The sequence below is a fragment of the Aquarana catesbeiana genome, linkage group LG01 (genome assembly GCF_042186555.1).
Source record: "Aquarana catesbeiana isolate 2022-GZ linkage group LG01, ASM4218655v1, whole genome shotgun sequence".
Taxonomy (NCBI): domain Eukaryota; kingdom Metazoa; phylum Chordata; class Amphibia; order Anura; family Ranidae; genus Aquarana; species Aquarana catesbeiana.
The window spans coordinates 350038745-350045716 of NC_133324.1; positions in this window are offsets into that span (position 1 = coordinate 350038745).

Below are 6972 nucleotides of genomic sequence, written 5' to 3' on the forward strand. Positions count from 1 at the left end.
GATCCTGATAGTATGTCACCATCATTGATTCTATCAGGTATGTACAGTATCTCACAAAAGTGAGTACACCCCTCACATTTGACAACACTGAAGAAATGACACTTTGCTACAATGTAAAGTAGTGAGTGTACAGCTTGTATAACAGTGTAAATTTGCTGTCCCCTCAAAATAACTCAACACACAGCCATTAATGTCTAAACCACTGGCAACAAAAGTGAGTACACCCCTAAGTGAAAATGTCCAAATTGGGCCCAATTAGCCATTTTCCCTCCCTGGTGTCATGTGACTCGTTAGTGTTACAATGTCTCAGGTGTTAATGGAGAGCAGGTGTTATCACTCTCACTCTCTCATACTGGCCACTGGAAGTTCAACATGGCACCTCATGGCAAAGAACTCTCTGAAATCTGAAAAAAAGAATTGTTGCTCTACATAAAGATGGCCTAGGCTTTAAGACAATTACCAAGATGCTGAAACTGAGCTGCAGCACGGTGGCCAAGACCATACAGTGATTTAACAGGACAGATTCCACTCAGAACAGGCCTCGTCATGGTCGACCAAAGCAGTTGAGTGCACGTGCTCAACATCATATCCAGAGGTTGTCTTTGGGAAATAGACGTATGAGTGCTGCCAGCATTGCTGCAGAGGTTTATAGGGGTGGGGGGTCAGCCTGTCAGTGCTCAGACCATACGCCGCTCACTGCATCAAATTGGTCTTCATGGCTGTCGTCCCAGAAGGAAGCCTCTTCTAAAGATGATGTACAAGAAAGTCCACAAACAGTTTGCTGAAGACAAGCAGACCAAGGGACATGGATTACTGGAATCATGTCCTGTGGTCTGATGAGACCTAGAGAAACTTATTTGGTTCAGATGGTGTCAAGCGTGTGTTGCGGCAACCAGGTGAGGAGTACAAAGTGTGTCTTGCCTACAGTCAAGCATGGTGGTGGGACTGTCATGGTCTGGGGCTGCATGAGTGTTGCCGGCACTGGGGAGCTACAGTTCATTGGGGGAACCATGAATACCAACATGTACTGTGACATACTGAAGCAGAGCATGATCCCCTCCCTTCGGAGACTGGGCCGCAGGACAGTATTCCAACATGATAATGACCCCAAACACACCTCCAAGACGATCACTGCCTTGCTAAAGAAGCTGAGGGTAAAGGTGATGGACTGGCCAAGCATGTCTCCAGACCTAAACACTGTTGAACATCTGTGGGGCATCCTCACTGTTATACAAGCTGTACACTCACTACTTTACATTGTAGCAAAGTGTAATTTCTTCAGTGTTGTCACATGAAAAGATATAATAAAATATTTACAAAAATGTGAGGGGTATACTCAGTATGTGGTCATCCCTTTGCAGCCACGTTAATCAAAAAATGTCACTGGTGCAAAAGAAATTATTACGCGCTCATATTACTAAGTAGTTTGACACATCTGATTCATTGTAACAAGTGCAATGTTACATTTGTAAAACAGAACATACATAACAAAAAGAGCGAATCTCAACAGACACAGCATAACAGGAAAATAATTGTACACCTGTGGGACATTTCTCAAAACCAGACCGCTCTATGGAGGACATTCATGTCATGGCTCGTAAAGGAAATTTCAAAACTATTCAGGAAAGGAAAACTTTCAGACTAAGAATGGTAATTGATTTAGACACAAAAATTCATGGACTCATTGTCTAATCTTAGGTAGCTAAATTGCTTTTGGATACCTTTGTGACTCTTCTTACCTCTGTGACTCTGCCTCCTCTGTGACTCTGCTGGTCCGGTGCAAATTTGCACAGGAGTCCTGTGCGTCTTTTGGTCCGTTTTAGGTCCGAATTCAGCCAAAAACTGTGAACCGGGACCCCCTGCTGTGAGCCGCATGCGAAGATAGTGTGAACCCAGCCTTAGGCTGCATTCACACATTATTTAAAATGGCTGCAAAATACAGGACTATTGCGATGCCATTACTTCTAATAGCACTCCAATTGTGCCGTGATTTTGCTGGGAATGTCACGTGGTAAATCGCACTGCAATCAAAACGTGTGACGCTTGTCGCTCAAAAGAAACATGAGCTTTTTTTGGGTGTCAGCATTGCGATTTGCCATGCAAAGATCGTGGCAAAATCATGACATTATTGGGGTGCCATTAGAGGTAATGGCATTGCAAACGCGTCCTGTGTTTTGCAACCATTTAAAATCGTGGGGGGCAATTGCAGCGATTCCATCCGCGATCATGCGTGAATGTAGCCTAATTTTAGAATGTTATTTCTCTATGTGTATGAAAGGTGGTTTGCTACCTTTCCTCCCTGTTCAGTTCCTCCTTTCTGTATAAAATTGCCTTGTTGCCCTTTTCTGAGGCATAGCAGTACTCAACAAATGCCTGCTACTGTCTTCTAATATGCAATTGCCATTTTGAAGTAGATGGTATCAGTTTTGAATATATACTGCATTTTCCAAGTGTTTTGCCCTGCAGGATGTGGTGGAAGACTAAAGCCTCATACACATGATCGGATTGTTGGCCAACAGAGCGTCAGGCTTTTTTTCTGAACGGTGTGTGCCAGGAACTTGTCTTGCATACTAATGGCACACAATTGTCAGCCAACAAACACGAACATAGTGACGTACTACGTGGAATTTCAGTTCTTGAGAGCCACCCTTTGGGCACCTTCTGCTAATGTCGTGTTTGGTGAGCATTGATTCCGAGCATGCGTGTTTGTACTTTGGACTGTTGTCCACCGAAAATGTACTAGCCTGTCATCCAACATTTGTTGGCAGAAAGTTGGACAGCAATTGTCTGAAGGAGCGTATTAACGGTCGGATTTTAGGCAAACAGTCTGTCATCACACAATTCCCTGCCTAAAATCCAATTGTGTGTACGAGGCTTTAGGCATCATTCACACGGACATGCAATTATATCCATTTATAGGACTTTTCTAAAATCATTTAAAGCGGAGTTCCACACAAAAATGCAACTTCCGCTTTTCGGAACCCTCCCCCCCTCCGGTGTCACATTTGGCACCTTTCAGGGGGGAGGGGGGTGCAGATACCTGTCTAAGACAGGTATTTGCACCCACTTCCGGCATAGACTCCCATGGGAGTCTACGCCTCTTCCCGTCCCCACCACACTGTCTGCTGGGAAATACACAGCTCCCAGGAGAGAGCGGGGACCACTTACGATGCGCAGCGCGACTCGCGCATGCGCAGTAGAGAACCGGGAAGTGAAGCCGCAACACTTCACTTCCTGATTACCTCATCTAGGATGGCGGCGGCAGCTGCCGAGAACCGAGCGGGTTCTCGGCGTCGCCTGCCGACATCGCTGCAGTTGTAGCTGCTGGCTTTTAATATTTTTTTTTTTGGCGGTGTGGGTGGACCCCCGCTTTAAATGAATGTTACTATTTTAAAGCGGAGCTAAAGCCTGCAATACTTACCTTTGTTTCAACAGTTTGAGGTCTCTTGCCGGCTCTGGCATCTTCTCCTCGACTTCTTCTGGGTGCCAGTCTTTGGCCGTCTTGATTGACCTAAGTAGGAAGAAGTCTCTTCCATCACAGGAATTCAGTCATCCCAGGCACTTTGCCGGAATGTTATTTTTCAGTGTTTGTGTCCTGCTGTGGAAATTTCCCTTTACATCCAGTTTTGGCAATATAACGGCATATGAGAAGAACTCTCTCCAAGAAAAAGGGAATTCCCATATCAGCAAGTTGTCTTCAAAACATTTTTCCCTACTCTAAGATTTCTCCCTCAACTCTTGATTTCCTGACAACTCTGAAATGTAGCATTTACACTTACTTTGTCTTGGTGACAATGGTCACCAGGACAAATAGAAGGGTGAACCTCCCCAGCGGGGACAAAGACTGTAATAAAAACTTGGCCAAGAGTCTAACCCTTTCCAACTCTATACAAAATGTCATTTACACTTTAACATAGACTGCAGCTTGGCAACCTAGCACTATTGAACAAGCTTCCTGGAAAGCGTGGTACTTTTTACAAATTGGAGAGAATGAGAAATGGGAGCCAATTCCCCAATGGAAATTAAAAGCACTTGCTTGAAACATGCCTATCCCACAAGTTTTTAACAGATGAATCAGAGGTGGGAATTCAGCCAGGATGCATAATGCTAAGGTCAAATATGGCCATGCGTATAATATGTAGTACAGTATATATTTTCAGTGTCACCCACTGAAGATAAGAGATAAGCTTGCTATTATTTCTATGGAATGAAAACAGGCCCATTAATCATGCCCATTAATTAAACTGGCAACATGTTCTCGTTTTATCTGCCAGCTGGTCATGGATGGATGATGCACATTTTCAATACTGTAAAATGATTACACATAACAGAATGGCGTCACGTGATTCCACAGCCCTGACTTAGGTCATATCTGTGCCCTGATCAGGAGCATGGAGGTTTTTCCACTCATAGTGAAAGGTCCTAATTAGGCTACTGCCAGGGAAGTGTTTGACCCTCCTACATAAAGAGCCAGAATAAATATATTCTATGAAATGAAGTAGACATCAGACCAGGCTAAACTGGATGCATATCTGTGCATCTCTGTTTTATGAGCTCATGCTAATTAGTACCCAACAGAGGTGAGCAGGCTGGAGGAGGGTTGTTATGGAGACCGCCACAAGACTGACCACATCCACAGGATGCCATCCCACACAAGTCACAGCAAAATAAATTAACTGTTACAGCTATTAGTCTTAGTAGCAGTAAAAACTTCTCTACTGAACTGAAGGAGCAGATTATTATTATTATTATTATTATTATTCAGGATTTAGCATCAACATTTTGCCTTTAAAAAATAAAGGGAGAGAGTACTTTAAGGCTCATGCACATCAAGCGCAGTGACCTACAATTTTCCACACCAGATCATCACAAGTCATTGCAAGGGTGTCTAGAATACAATGGTTTTCTATGTGCCTCATTCACACCACAATGTTGTGTAAATATGCTCTGCATTAATATGCAACCCCTCTGCATTTTAACGCAACACAATGCACATGAGCACATGGAAATGGAAATCAGAGTAAAGCTATAAAAAATAAATTGTCATTGATATTAAGACCCTTCTAGGCTTCCTGTTGCTTCACAATGGATGGCAAAAAACACAATGTAATGCAATGCGCTTAAAAATGCAGGTTAAATGCACATCAATGCATGTGCAGTTTTGATGAGTTTTGGTGCATTTTTATATGCAGTATAGTAAGAGTAGACCCTTACAGAACAATTCAATACAGGAGGGCTCTACTTATGAAAACTTACAATCTAAAAGGAAAGGGCAAAAGGTACAAAAGTTAATAACTGTGAAGGATGAACTGATGGGGAAAAGTAGAAATAAAGTTTTTAGGTGGAGGCAGGATAGGCTTCCCAAAAGAGGTGAGTTATAAGGGATTACCTAAAGGTGGTCAGAGTGAGAGATAGCCTGATAGATGCAGTAGGGAGTTCCAGAGGGTGGAAAGGCTCTGGAGAGAATGTGAAGGCAAGCATAGGAGGAGGTGATGAGGGAACTAGAGAGCAGGAGGTCTTGGGAGGAGCAGGGTAGGCGGTTTGGGTGATATTTTGACATTCTTTCCATTTGAATGGAAATCTGGTTAGCAGTGAAGTAGTTAATGCTTACTCGGCAACAAGGAAAATCATTATCCAATGTTTTGTGTAACTAGCTGGAAAGACATCCTTGCTGAAGAGAGCATGCATTGTTCTCTTGGTCTTTGGGAGGAAAAGGAATCAGCACACTGCATGTTACTAACAGGGAAGGGTCCATTCTGCACACTCACATTCACAGTATATATTTATATACATTGTTCTTGGCTGCAGAGGGAGCTTCCGCAGCATTTCCTTATTTCCAAAATACTGGCGCCTAAGGGCACATCCTCTGATGTCATTTCCTTTTGCTTGTTCTTCTGCCACCTGTCTGCCCTGCAGAGATGTCTGGGTTCTTTCTTAGAAAACACTGGCTTGTCCAGATATGGAAGACAAATGACCACTGAAAGGACATTGCTAGTCAAAGAACACATACCAAAATGCTAAAGCAAACTGTAAAGAACTGTCACCAACAGCAATCACTGCTAGTTTTTTCTTATTTGGACTACTCTAAACTGCTGTAAATCAGGATTTTTTGGTTGCCATGGGTTACTGCAAACAACTGCTCATTGCACTGCCTGGTTAATTAAACAAGCAGGTACAGAATTCTATTACTTGGACACCAGTGAACATTTATACTGACCATATACTTGACAGCTTTGTTAGTAATTTGGGAGACTTACACAGTAACTTGCCACCCAATCTGTTTCTCAATCTCGATTGACCAAATGAGGAGGAAATTAATTAAAACTACTACAGTCCACTTCAGAAGGCATTTCAATTGATTTACAAGTCAGCTTCAATCATCTGGTCACTTAGAACCAGGAAACAATTGCAATCATAAGTAGCAAATTGCTCTGGTAAAAGCCTGAAAGCGCCAGAAAATGGCATGGAATACTGGCTATATACACAGAGCAATGATCTATGGCTTTCAGCAAGAGTGAATGTATATGGAAGGAACATGGCTGCTTTAGTTCAATCCCTTTTGTGTTTGAAAGTTGGTCAAAAGTGCTAGAGAACCACCTATGTATATTACCAGCATTACAGATGAAAATCAGTTATAAAAAACATTTAAGTATATTATAGGATGGAATAATTTATAGCTGAGAATTCTGCTCTTTGTCAGTTGGTTAAAGTGTGTAGATATGCCCATACCTTCCAACTTTTTGAGATAAGAAAGAGGAACACAGGTATGTAAAAGGTATGTAGGTGAAGTACACACCCCTGTGATGCACAAATTTACATGAACCATTAAAAATTGGCATGCACAGATGATTAGTTAAATCCATAAATACATTTCTGTACAAATGAGGTGTAATGAGAGATAAAGGGATTTGGTTCCAAAAGAGGGACAGTCTTTCCAAAACAGGAACAGTTGGGAGCTATGGATATGCTTTT